The 14,557-nt window shown below is 36.8% G+C and overlaps 2 long non-coding RNA genes across 3 annotated transcripts; one reads left to right on the plus strand and one right to left on the minus strand.

Moving 5' to 3' along the window:
• The first annotated feature begins 1,520 nt into the window (after positions 1-1,520).
• LOC125055205 lies at positions 1,521-2,571 on the plus strand. Its single transcript, XR_007117829.1, has 2 exons — positions 1,521-1,686; positions 2,003-2,571. It is a non-coding gene; the product is annotated as an uncharacterized LOC125055205 (long non-coding RNA).
• Positions 2,572-3,436: 865 nt separating this feature from the next.
• LOC125055206 lies at positions 3,437-7,196 on the minus strand. 2 transcript variants are annotated; one of them, XR_007117831.1, is made up of 3 exons: positions 7,121-7,196; positions 4,816-4,971; positions 3,437-4,112 (listed from the first exon to the last, which is right to left on the minus strand). It is a non-coding gene; the product is annotated as an uncharacterized LOC125055206 (long non-coding RNA). The 2 variants fall into 2 exon arrangements; XR_007117830.1 differs by lacking the exon at positions 7,121-7,196 and adding an exon at positions 5,081-5,181.
• Between the last annotated feature and the right edge of the window lie 7,361 nt (positions 7,197-14,557).

Below are 14,557 nucleotides of genomic sequence, written 5' to 3' on the forward strand. Positions count from 1 at the left end.
AAAGCACTTTCTGATATACAACATTACTTAATAAAATAATAATAAATAATTTACTTATTTATTGTTATTCGATAACTTATCCGATATTTTGTAACTTATTCTGCTATTCGGAGCGGAGAAGAATCCGCCAAAAAAGAGATAACAAACATCTGTCCAGCCGATCTTGAGTTATAAGTGGTGTAACTAACACGACTTTGTTATATATATTTAAGATAAAATATCTATGTAATGAAAACACTTTTTAACTGGATTAAGGTTATGTTTTTAATATTTTACAATTATTTTTCATAATTCAATCCGGTTAAAAAGTGTTTTCTTTAAATGTGTAAAGGTTATGTCAATAAAAGACAATACTATCTATGTAACGCTTATAAAATCGGCCTCAGACTTCTGTATCTGCTTATTGAGTTCCTTCTGTGCCGGACGGTGCTGTTTTCTCGCAAATTTCATTCACTGTAGCGAGTGTTAAATGCACACAATAATTAGTGCATTAGTGATTCTAAGGCAGGACCTTAGCGTTGAGAATAGACCCAAGCTACTCACTCTTACATTGCCCCGAACTAAACAAACAGTACCTAAAAGTAATAATAATTCTTGGCTAAATAACCTCTATAAACTACTCATTTAATATTGAACCGAATTAATTAACATAAATACGTTGGTATTTGATAATATAACTAGCTGATTCCGCTAATTTTGTTCCGCCTTAGAAGCAATAAATAAGCCGATTTTGTATTTAATTAAGTTCAATTTTTTATTAAAAATAAATCAGTGGCGCTAAAACCTTTAGGTCTTGTCATCAGATTTCTGAATCTGTTTCATGATGATTTTTGAATCTAATAGGCAAGTGGGTGATCAGCCTCCAGTACTTGACACACGCCGTCGACTTTTTGGGTCTAAGACATGTCGATTTCCTCACGATGATTTCCTTCACCGTTCAAGCAAATGTTAAATGCGCACATAGAAAGAAATTCCAATGGTGCACAGCCGGGGATCGAACCTAGGTCCTCAGGTATGAGAGTCGCACGCTGAAGTCACTAGGCCAATCTCAATTTTTTATTAGGATGTAGTTTAGTTTGTAGTGTAGTTAGATTTTAATGACTATTTTTTGACCAGGTATTTTGGGCAATAAGTTGCACTCTTTAGTGAAGCACCGATAGATGGGATAACATAGATGGTCTTCCCACATGCCAAAGCGTGGAAAAAGCGTGGGAAATACATGCATTTTCTAGATTCAGACCACAAACTTTCAAAGATTGGCCTTGTGATGTGTTGATGGTCATAGCGAGTGACGGTTTGGACACCCCTTATCACTCAGGAGGTGGAAAGACAGTAGCCGATTGTCAGTCTTACTGAATATGCATAAAAATTTTCATAAAAATCGGTCGAGCCGTTTCGGAGGAGTATGGGAACGAACATTGACGAGAATTTTATATATTAGATATATATATATATAGATGTAACAAGCTACCTCACGATATCTATGAAAGAATTCCTGACATTTACAACACATTTCTGCATCTTATCAATTTTCAATAGAATTTGTTACTTACCAATTTTCTATTTCGTTAATATTGTGACACGTTCGCTATAAATACTGTTAATTAATTAATTTCTTTACATTTCTATTGAACTGACAAAATGAAATCCTTCTTTGTGTTTGTGATTGTACAGGCTGTTGCCCTGGTAAGTTTTTATTGTTATTATTCATAATTGGTGTTTTATTCAAGTTTATTTTTCTAAAAATTACTCTGCCTTAGTTTGTTTAATTTCTGTGTTCAATTATAAGGGTAAAAACATTTTTTGTGAAATATAGATCCATTCAATATATTATAAAAAAAGTATTTATTATGAAGAATTGCTAAAAATTACTTTCTGGGGGGTTTAAAGACTTCGCTTACAATACTATTTTACTACTATACTATTGCTTTAATCACTATTAATAACTGCTTTGAAGAATTCAAATTATCACACATACTAAGAGTTTCTTTGTTTATTACAGAGCGTAAACGCACAGTGTCTTCGCTCATGTGGACCTAACTTGCTCGCTGCCCCCGTGGCGGCTCCCATTGCTGCTCCTCTGGCCGGTCCCTTAGCTGCTGCACTGGCAGGACCTTGCGTTGGCCCTGCCGTAGCCCCAACGCTCTCAGCTCTTACTGCTCTAGGGCCTAACGCAGTCGCAAACAGTCTTGCCGATACCCTCTCCCTACTCACCGTTAGCAGCTTGCTGGCTGAGAAGTTACCTCTGGGGTACCCTGCGGTGGCACCAGTTGGCTGCGGCTGTGGTAGTCCATTGGGCTACTCCTATGTTGTTTAAGTAGTTTGATTTTCAGAGAAATATTCGTCGAAAAGTTTTTATGTAAAAATCAAGTGCGTTTTTAAGCTATCATTTGATGGCGATCATCTATTTCGAAAATATTAAAGAATTGTAAAGTGTTTGAAATGTAAAGAAAATGCAACACTTTAATTACAGAGCTTCCTATTTGCAATATTGGTTTTTGTATAAAATTGTACTTTTGTTTTTGATACATAATATTTTTTGATTGGAACAAATATATATCGTTTAACAAAGCTATTGTTTTATTTTAATGCTATCGTCAGGTTGTGAAATCGTTGAGCGAGCACGTTCTTGCTACTGTGATTAAAATTATAAAGTATTATAATAATTATAAATTCGTAGTTATCTATTTATAAAGGAAATCCTAAACGCTATTGAATATACTAACTTCCGCCCGCAGCTTCGGCCGTGTATATTGATTGAGCAGTGTCTACATTTAGCGAAGATTATGTGCCGTTCTATCAAGACAATGCAATGTATAGTAAACATGCAAAAAGACTATACATTGGCCTATGAAGTTCTTCCTCATCCACCATATTCTGTCGATTTGCCCTCTGCCACTACCTGTTGGCAAATTTGAAAAAATGGCTAGTTAGAAAGATATTTTGGTCGAACGAAGAGGTCAACACTGAAACAAACCCTTTTCTATCGCATTTACCACAGAAAGTGTTCAGAGGAGTTGTTCGAAATACCTGCAGCTGAGTTTCAACATCGGACGTCAAAGCTGATTACAAAATACCATCCGTATCACCTTGACGGCTTTCGTTCCATAACTGAGCGTTTCTTAAGGCAATTTCTGCCGCACTATGTGGAACCAGCTATCCACTGATGTATTAGGGTCCTTCAAGAAAGGAGCGTACCAATTCTTAAAAGGGCGGCAGCGCGTTTGCGAGCCTTCTGGCAGTGCGAGTGTCCTTGGGCGGCGGTATCATTTAACATCAGGTGAGCCTCCTACCCATTAATCCTCCTGAACATAAAAAAAACTCTTTTATGAGGTTTTTGAGAAATCCGATTATTTGGAAGGAATAAAAACATTAAAAGACAGTGGGCTAAATCGAGTTAAAAGGATGTTGAAAAATAAAATGCTTATTTTCCGAAAAAAATATTCTGTATTCAAAAATTAGCTGACTTATCAAACCACCAAGAAACGTATATTGAACTTTACACATAAACCTTACTTCGGAATCACATTATATATTGGTGAATACCGTTTAGTAGTTTTTGAGTCTATCGCGTTCATCCAGCATATGCGGCTGATTTCATTGTAGAATATGTGTGGATAATAATAATAAATCCACTTTAATTCCAAACTGTTAAAAATTACATATCAAATGGTAAACGTCATACTCTTAAGTCTACGTTAGTTATATCAGTTACGGTGTGCTGCGAGACCGCTTTTGGGTAATGGCTTCATGAACTTTCCATTTGTATCTGTTCTTAGCTTCTGATAACATATGAGGATATGCGTATATAATATCTGGGTCCCAACTTCTAAACGAGGAACGCCCAGCTAGCGTAAGTTACTAGTAAATTATTACTAAGTAATTAGTTATTATTTGCAAATATTCCACTTAATTCAAGCATCGTCATCTTCATTGCTTTCCTCGATATCAGTATTCATTTCATTTTCGGAGACAGTGTCATTTACCGGCGAGTCATCATAAAAATTTTCACTGCTAGTGCCATTCGTTTTATCCATTATATTGTCTAGAATTTCGTCTGTCTTATCAGAGATATCTGGAATTTCATCTTCGTCCATAACGGTAGAATTGTTCTGAAAAATAAATTTATTTATTAAACAACATAAAATCTTCAATACTTCGTGATTATCTGTTGTTGATGGTAGCGCCGGAGAAAGTGTTATCTCAATATATTCAGAAGCAGTGATTAAGACTAATTGCGTGTGTAATGAAAAGGTCAAAAAGACCCTTACTGGGAATAGCCCAGTGGGAAAAAAAAAGGGAGGACGCCCACCAGAAACCTGGGAAGATAACATAAAAGAGATAGCAGGGAAATATTGGAAAATAATAGCGATATGAGAGACAATTGCAAGAATTTGGAGGAGGTCGAATACTAATATTAAATGTAATAACATAGACCTAATGTAATCCTGATTATGTAGTACTCGAATACAGGCTATTTTTATTTTATTTAAGACTAATTGCAAACGCGACAACGTGAGCCATTGACTACGTAGCCTGAGTCTCCGGCTTCCTTAATGAATGAAACCCTGGAATCAGACGATCCTCACATAGGTATGGCAACACTCCTTGGATATGAGAAAACAACGTTCTAGTTCAGCACTTTTAATTAGCCTTATAGTACCGTTATGTTGTGACGTAATCGACCACGTCTTTCTTCACAAATGTGGAAACGTATTAAATATGTTAATTATTTACATTACAGACTTTAAAAACTTCTGGACTTTTCAGACGAACCTAAAACGTTGCCTTATTTAAGCTAGTTAATACACTCACCTGGTTCAAAGAGTTTTGTTTGGAATTTGTTATTGTCGGAACGATATATAAACGGGTTTTAGTAGTGACTCCGAGTGTCCTCTTAGGGACACTATAACTGATAGTTCTAAAATTGATTTTATTTGCTCTAATTGGCATTCTCCACTGCAACGTTATCTGTAACAAAACAATTTTCTATTTACTATACTACCTTTAAAATATTATAAAACCACAGTAACTTTGCTAATATTTTTTGATAGGCGTTAAAAATATTGAAGTCAATTACTTGGGATATAATACAAATAATTAATAATTTCAACAGCATATTTAAAACAATACAGTCGCTACTTTGCAAGTGATTTAATTTGTATGCGTCTTGTTGGACAAACAATTCCATTTTTATTCTTTCTCCTATCGCTTTAAATGTGATATGAATTATGAGTCATAATCATTCGTTTTCGTATGTAATTGGAAACCTTGAACGTGATAACTTTCATTGATATAGTTACAATTAATGTTTTATGAGTTAGTAAGCATATAATATTGTACAAAATCATTGCGAAGCCTGTAACATACTCCCTGCATTTCAGTCAGGTTTTAGAAAACTCCGCAGTACCACTACTGCATTGCTTGATGTAGTGGATAATTTGATCTCAGCTCAAGACGTAGGCAACCCGTCCATCCTCGCTCTTCTTGACTTCTCTAGAGCTTTTGAATGTATTAATCTTCCTCTTCTTATTTCTAAGCTGCGTTGCTATGGGTTTGACTATATATCTACTTCGTGGTTTAGTAGTTATCTCAGGCATCGATATCAGAGAGTGTGTTTTTTGGGAAGTGATGGGATCCGTGTTTCATCGTCTCTGGGCCCTGTCGACAGAGGAGTACCTCAGGGGTCTATTTTGAGACCCCTCTTATTTATCTTATATTCAGCAGACATAACTTCATGTATACAAAATTGTCACTACCACTTATACGCTGATGATCTGCAAATATTTCTTCCTGTTGATAGGGCTTGTGTCAATGACTGCGTCCGAAAAATAAATGAGGACTTGGAACGAATTTCTGTTTGGTCCCATAAAAACGCACTCCTCTTAAATCCAACAAAGTCGAAGTTTCTTATGGTCGGCACCAGTAAGCAAGTGTCTGATCTTGCAAGACAAAGTCCCTCAATTCTAGTTAATTCTTCGCCTATAGCTCAGGTCCCAATGGCAAGAAATCTGGGCGTAGAATGCGATAGTCATTTGAGGTTCGAAGATTATGTTACAAATATGGTTCGTAATTGCTTTTTTCGTCTCAAGGTTTTATACAATATACGACCTTTCTTAAGTATCGATCTTCGTATCAGACTTTGTGAAAGCATTGTGCTCTCCAAACTTACCTACGCTCTTCCGGTTTACGGGCCTTGTATAACTGCTAAAGCACAACGGTTGATCCAGAGAGTAGAAAATGCATGCGCCCGGTTTTGTATCACCATACCACCTCGCTCACTTGTCATCCCCTATTTGAACAACTTAAATTTTCTAACAATGGGGGGTCGACAAAAATATTATTTGGCATGTTTATTATATGATGTATACTAAACAACCTGAATATTTGTACAAAAAGCTCCTCTGGCGTAGTAATGCCAACAAGCACCAAGTCAGGAGTTGTACTCAGGAGCTGGCCATTCCCAAGCATCGGACGGCTTCATTTCGTGGGAGTTTTAAATATAGCGCGACGAAGTGTTGGAATAATATCCCTCTACTTATTCAACAAAAGTCCCACGAAATTTAGTTTTTATACACCCATAAAATAAAAAATATCTACTTATTTACAATTATGCTTATTTTTAACTTTTAATTTAATTTTATTTATTATACACCGTTACACACGATTTACTCACACTTCTAACTTATAGAAAAATAATATTATTATTATTATTATTATTTTTCTCCTTGGAATTATTATTATTTATTTTATTTTATCAGAGGCACAAACTAGCTGCTGTGGTCTCTGGCAGAATGACCAGCGCTGTGGAACTTTTTGCTCCTCAGCATAATGCTGAGCCAGGGCCAATTACAATCACAGTACACACACATTGCACACTGGAAGCGAACTGAATGGCAAAAGGGAATTTTTAATTTTTAATTTTTATTGTTTTTGGTCTTATTTTATTTTTTCTTTAAGTATTGTTATTTTGTGTGTTTATGAGTGTGTGTTTTTGTTTGTAATAAATCTTATGTCTATGTCTAAATCAATATTTGTAAGCCGAGTAAAGAAAACATATGTGGCTCTTTGATAACAGAATTGTGATGAAATATTATATTCACGGCGCGGGGGGCAATACCTAGAGGGATCGCTCCGGACACACCTGCTCGCCGGCGCGCTCGAGGAGCGGCAGCGCGGGCTCGTGCACCAGAAGCAGGTCGGCCAGCCACCACTCGGGCAGCGACAGCGACGGCTCGCGGCCCCCTCGGCACAGCTCGCGACGCGTCTCCTCGTACATGCGTAGCCTGCGAGAAGGATTCGAGCGTCGAAACGATAGCGGGGCGTCGAGGCGGCGCCTTCGCCGACGACTCACCAGATCTGCAGCAGGGCGCCCACGTCGGCGGACGTCTCGCGGGCGAAGACCTCGACGGCGGCTATACTCTTCAGGAAGCGGGCCGTGTCCCATTCGCGCGGCGGCAGTCCCCGATGGGCTTGCGATTGCGCACGCTCGGCGACGGCTCGCTGGACCGCCTTCACGAGCCTCGTCGCGAAGCTCTTCATCTTGGCGGGGTTGACGGCGCCGTCGGCCCGACACTCGCCCGTCTCCATCTGCCACACGCGCACCGGGTTCAGAATTTTTGGGACTTAATTGCCCTGTGGACTCAAAAAGGACTAATACGCACCACCGACGCCACGTCGATGAAATTGAGGCGAGTGCCGAGACGCTATGATCGTGTATAATAGATGTAATATAACTAGAAAAAATGCAATTGATTGTATTTTGTTTGGGATAGAGGATCGATCCATAAGAACCAGTGCTAAAGCGGCACAATTTTCTGAACCAGACAAATTATTAGTTTATCTAAGAAATGTTAAAATTGTAAAAAGAACTGAGAAGAATAATAGCGCTTTGAAATCAGGTGCTTCTGATAATGCGCGACAGACAACAAATAAGTTCATCCAAATGAGATCAGAACCAACAAACAATTCAAAACATTATAACTGTAGTGAAATTGACCATCCGTATTACAAGTGTAAGCAACCCATTAAGCGATGCAGTCAATGTCATAAAGTTGGACATCTTAAAGTAAATTGTCCTGTTAAGAAGGAACCTAGTGATGATAAGGCTGTTTTACGGATATCTCAGGAACAAGATATAGATCTAAAATATTTAAAAAAAGCCAATGTTAATGGCTGTGAACTAGATTGTTTTGTTGATTTCGGTAGTCAATGCACTATATTAACGGAGTCTGTGGCGTAAGAACTAGCTTTTAGTTGGTCAACACAGGACCTGCCTGTGTTGAGGGGTTTTGGTGATTCTTTGGTAAACAGTTTGGGAAAATGTAACGTTCAAATTGAGGTAGATTCGGCTAAGGCTAATGTAGATGTCCTTGATGGGTGGACCGACGGTGGGGATCGCTTTCCTATCGGCTCGTTCAGGTTCTCTCTGGGCATGGATGCTTTGGGAGTTACCTGCATCGAATCGTTGGAAGAGAGGCGATACCTTCTTGTCATCATTGTGACTGTAGAGAGGATACGGTGAGGCACACTGTTGAGGAGTGTCCGGCTTGGGACGGCTTTCGCTCGGTCCTTGCTGATAGCATTGTTGGCAATCTGTCGCTTCCACTAATTATCCAAAGAATGGTGGAAGCTGACAATGATGGCCCTTGGAATGCCTTCAAGGCTTTTTGTGAGGCCGTCATGACTGAGAAAGAGAATGCGGAGCGTCAGCGTGAAAATAATTCTGATGCTCCGCCGGTAAGGAAACGACGACCGGGGCAGCGACGCCGTGCTTTCGCACGTCTGCCCTAAGTTAAGATGCTGATTATTTGTTCGTGGGAGAAGTCACGTTGATATTGTGGCATTCGCGTTTGGCGGGGGTAAGGATAGGACTCAGCTGTTACCTGCCTCCGCCCTTTGGCGAGCCGAAGGCATCCGTCAGGTTTTAGTGGGTAGGTGTGAAGATATTATGTCTGAGTCCCACATAATCCCTGCTGGAGTAAAATTCAGCAGGGATATGCGTAAAAGCATTTCCTGACGTTAAAAAAAAAAAAAAAGATGTCCTTATCGTTCCTGATTGTCCGTTGACAACTATATTTTGTCATATCAGAAATCCTATTCGGCACTTAAAAGTTGACCATGAGTTATGCAAGACGATTCCTAACACAAGAATTTGTCAAATAACTTTATCACCATGTAGGTGATGACCATGTATCATTGGCTGGAATTATCACCATGTATCATTAGCTGGAATTATCTACACCGAATAAATAGTTTTTTTTGTAATACTTATAAAATTAATACTTATAAAATACTGTTCAAATCGTCAAATTAAATCAAAAAAAAGGGTGCGTGTACTTATGTACGCGCGTAAGAAGTTATACTTCTTTGGCATTATTAAACATAGTTTTTGATTGCATGCAAATAATTAATTACAATTAAATAATCAAAGACTGGAAAAGGAGTCATTAAAATCAATAAAGTTCAGTTTACATTTGAAAAATTAATTAAATAAATATTTATTATTATTCTCTTACATTAAACAAATAAAACACTATTTATCTTTAAAACATTTTTATTTCATTATACTATTTATTTTTAAGTGACTGTCTTCATCAGAATTTCGGTTTGTAATTTTAAATTAATCATTACTTGGTTGTGCATCTACGAGGCTTCTCCAAAACTAAAACTACTACTTGCTTTCTGCAACAAATAAGAGAATATTAATTTAAGCTCTGTCCATGCAAAACTTAAATTTTTTTATAATTCATATTATAAATTTTTTAACACATTTATATTAATATAATTATATAAATGTGTTAATAATATAATTTGTAGCACATGCTACAGACCTGGATAGCAACTTTCTTTTATTCTATTTAGAGATAGAGATAATTTAAATATAATACCGGTGTCTTCCTTGTAGGTTTCTTTGGAGTTGTTTGGGGATTCTTGTTGTTCAGTTTGACATGATTTTCTTTAACCTTTCTTTAATCCTACAAAATAATGAAATTGTTAAGTTATGTTGTCACTGTTGTGCACACCTTTGTTTGGCATTTTTTAGTATTCAAGTTATGTCAAAACTGATTTATTACCTTGTCATTGTTGGCTTTTGGGATATCAATTGTTTCCAAAATGATTTTATTTGTAATATCCTGAAATATATAAATAACATCTATTAATTTAAGTATCATGGTGAGTGGTTCGCACTCAGGTATTAAGGTGTATTATACCCACTGTCCATAATAAGTGGGAATGGGCTCACTTCTGGCTGGACAGAGTTTCGGTACTACAAGTGCAACATGGATGTTTTGAGGTATTACAATATCTCTAACTACCTGTAGGGGAATAAAGTACTGTTGTGAGCATATGCCTATGCTTGAAAGGTTGAACCTTGAACATCACCATACATCATATTTATAATTAACATTCCTACCTCGACACCATCACAATCAAATTCATTGAAATCTACTTCAAACCGTTGCGGTATCATCTCTGCCATATCCATTGTGTCTCGAGAAGGTGATGGTGGCTTTGTTCCACCTCCAGTTTTAGATGTTTCACGGCGATAAGATGACAACTCTTTTTTTGTATTCAATTTAGTGCACTTCCACTGATTCATCAATTGTTTTTTGTCTCTTGTCCTTATATTTGCTAGATTAAATCTGAAAAATTACATGTTTTGATTAAATAATGTGGTCATTTTTTTGAGATGCAGGTACTTATTAAAATGTTTACTTCTCTGTTATATCGCTCCAAGCCTTCATTTTCTCCTTATTAGTATTCGTGCTTAAATCTTTGTTCTCAATTATTGATATATAGAATATTTCTAAAACGTTGCTGTAACAAACGCAATAAACATAAGCAATGAATAATGGTTCATGTTTCAGTTTTAATCAACAATAATACTCGATAATACCTACGGATAGTTAACCTCAATTGTATTGAAGCACTCAGGAAGGTTGGCACAGTTTTTTCACAAATATTTTATCATATTAATTAGTTTTGATTTAGATATTAAATTTAAATCACTTCTGATTATAATTCAGACGCACATATAAAATTCGCACTTGTATAATGAAAATAACTAGATACATAGATAATCTTTTATTTTAAACAATAATTCAAACTCCTATATTTGTTTAAAAGGTAAATGTCAATGTCAGATGTCAATTGTCATGGATATTCAAAATTCTTGTTAAGCTGCTAAGCTAAGAAATAGAATATGCGTGAAGTTAGCTTATATTCTATTTCTTTTGTAGATTGCGCACGCTATAATCACACTCCGAATTTTGTGTCATAGGTGCGCGCGCATCGTAAAATTTCACTCTCATCAAATTTTCATAACGCGCCTAAAGAAGTATAACTTCAAAAATTATCGAATGCGGGTTTGTTGAGCGTTATGGAGGGTTGTATAATAAAAACTAAAGATTTTCAGGTCTATTATCATAAAAGGTTGTCTAGTAACATAACTATTAATTCAGAATATGAGGCATTAGAAATGTCGCCAATAAATCACATTATTAATATCTAACTCAAAATTTCCAAGTCATGATCTTGATTCGAATATTTCAAAAGGCATTCGACAATTTGAAGAAATAACCAGAAATATGGAAATCTTGAAACAGAGCGAACACTTGAGCACCAAGATATCCTACCATGATGTTCACTATTATCTTCTTATGTATAAAATTCTCGTGTCACAATGTTAGTTACCATACTCCTCCGAAACGGCTCGACCGATTTTTATCAAATTTTATATGCATATTCAGTAGCTCTGAGTATCGGCTACTATCTACCTTTCAACCCTTTCAAGTGATATGGGGTGTCCACCCCAAAAAAAATTGTTTATTCTATTTTTTTTTATTTCTATTTTTTTATGATACAGCATACAAATTATATAATATAACCCCTAATTTTCACCCCTCTACGATCAACCCCGATTTTTTTATTATTGTAGCTATTTTCATTGAACTAAAAAAAATTGTCCTAGAAATAATATACATGGCAAAACAACGTTTGCCGTGACACCTAGTTTTATAATATGTTTTAATCGCAATTTCGGTTTGAGACGGTCGCATCGACGAGCCTCTGCAGAGCCGGCGGTGGACCCAAAGCCTTAACCAATTACGCTAGTCGTTTTGATTGAATCTTAAAATATAGCCAACTCTAAAAACATTTTATTTAATCAAAGCATCAGCAATCAAAGGAGCTATTAGAAACACCGCAAGTACATCGGGAATGCATTTTCAAATAATTAATCGACATTTAAAAGCAAGTTGTCTGCGAATTATTCAATGCGCGCTTCTATGGCTTTGATGAAGGAAATTTTTGTTAAATAATATTGTGATTTATTAACTTTACATTAAGATGCCAATGCCTTCCTTCGGCCTCGGCCCTAATATTGAGACTGGCCAACTGGATAATCCATGACCCGCCCAATAAGGTTGTTACCGCCCAGATAACTTTAATTGTGATGCCTTTACTTGTAAAAAATAAACACTTTTTTATTAAATGTTATGACTGATGAACATGATGACATGATATGAAGTCCTAGTAAGTCAGTGTAATTAGTTTTGGGGTTAAATATAATGATCACCATAAAATGCTTTGATACCCTTAGTTCTTTTACCAAAAATATATACTTAACACCAGATAAATAACGTCTAAAATTACAATAGTACTAGCTATTTTAGTCACGACTGCACTTCAAATTGTATTCGAACACCAAATGTAGTAAATGATCACCAAATCTTAGCGAGCAAATTAATGCGCTATTTCTGCCTAAATAAACCACTATGATTGACATAAAATGTAGGCTTATTACCAAATGAAGCATTATGATGCCATATTAAGTTATGTCTGCGGCTTACGATCCTCTCCCACCACACCGCAAGCGCCGCGCACGCCCGGACACGATCGCCAATTTAGTCGCGTGCGAGCACTTGCTTTTATTGGGTGTGTTTTGGTATCTATCTTCTTTGCAATGGCGAATGAAAACTTAGCGGGACCGAGTTCGTGTGCTCCGCTGTTGAGTACTTCATCGGAATCAGATGAAGACGAATATAAAATCACAGAGCATACGAAAAAACGTCGAAGGCAAAATAAAGTTTGGGTTTTTGAAAGAAAATTTATAACTGTGCGGAGCGCTGAGGAATTTATCAAAAATGAGAAGACCTGGTCAATACAAAAAATTCATACGACTGAAGAAGGAGTAAAACGTTACTATCGTTGTAACAAAGTGAAGCTTCGGGCTGAAATTCAGTGTTCTGCCGCGATTTATCTTTTATTTGACGCATCGTGTGATGATATATTATTATTTCGTACTGAAACATGTCACGACCATGAAAATTCTGACTGTCAGTCGACTAGGGGAATAAATGAGGCAACGAAAAAGGAAATAGAAAAACTATTCGAACTGCGTTTGAAACCTAAATCTATTATGAAGAACTTAAGTAAAATTAATGGACTAGTTCTGCCGACTAAGTTACAGTTAAACAATTATCTTAAAATCATACGTAAGAAAAAATACGGGCCATCGGTAATAAGCTTGGGACAGCTTGAATTATGGTTAAAAGAAAACTCTGAAATACCTGATGACGGTCACGAAGTTTTTGTTTTGGCGTATGAAATTTCTGAAGATGATTTAGATCAGAACTTCCGGTTCATGTTAACGACGAAATATTTAATTGGTCTATCACGCCAATGTTCTGTTCTTCACGCGGATGCCACATATAAGCTCATTTGGCAAGGGTTTCCAGTACTTGTGATTGGAACTACAGACAGAGATAAACATTTTCACCCATTTGGATTAGCTGTGACAACAGCTGAACGAACGGAAGACTTCATATTTTTATTTTCCGCATTAAAAAAAGCAGTTTTCTCAATATTTTCATACACTTTAAGTTGTAAAGTTTTGGTCTGTGATGCAGCGAAGGCTATACAAACTGCCTTTGCGTGCACATTTGGAACAGATACAGTCATAAGAATGTGCTGGGCGCATGCGAAAAAGAAGATGCAAACAAGAGTAGAGCAAAGTGTGCAAAAGAAATCCCAAAAAGAGATCTTACAAGATATTGATGCTTTACAGTGTGCCTCAACTCAGGAAATATTTGATCGAGCCAGCGAAAAATTTTTGGACAAGTGGAAAGCCGAAAAAGATTTTGTTACATACTTTGAAAATGAATGGCTAATACTAAATCGTTTCTGGTATTTGGGCGCATCTCTGGGGACTCCTGCTACAAACAATGCTCTGGAATCTTTCAATAAAACAATAAAAGATGGTGGCACGCTTCGTGAGCGTCATCCTTTGGCGCGGTTCTTAGTAATTGCTTCTGATATAGTCAAGGACTGGTCTAATGAATACGTGATTAATAATACTGAGAGACGGTTCGCTCAACTGCCGACAGTATCTTTAAAGATGTGGACAGAAAGTTACCAATGGGCAAAACTGTCGAAGCAGGTGCCATTAAAGAATAGTACTGAGCTAGTTTGCTCATACAGAATTCCAGCTGGGTCGGATTTAGATTGCAAAAATTATGAAAAGCCATGGGAGACCTTTGACGAATACAAAGAG

This window comes from Pieris napi, chromosome 13 (genome assembly GCF_905475465.1).
Source record: "Pieris napi chromosome 13, ilPieNapi1.2, whole genome shotgun sequence".
Taxonomy (NCBI): domain Eukaryota; kingdom Metazoa; phylum Arthropoda; class Insecta; order Lepidoptera; family Pieridae; genus Pieris; species Pieris napi.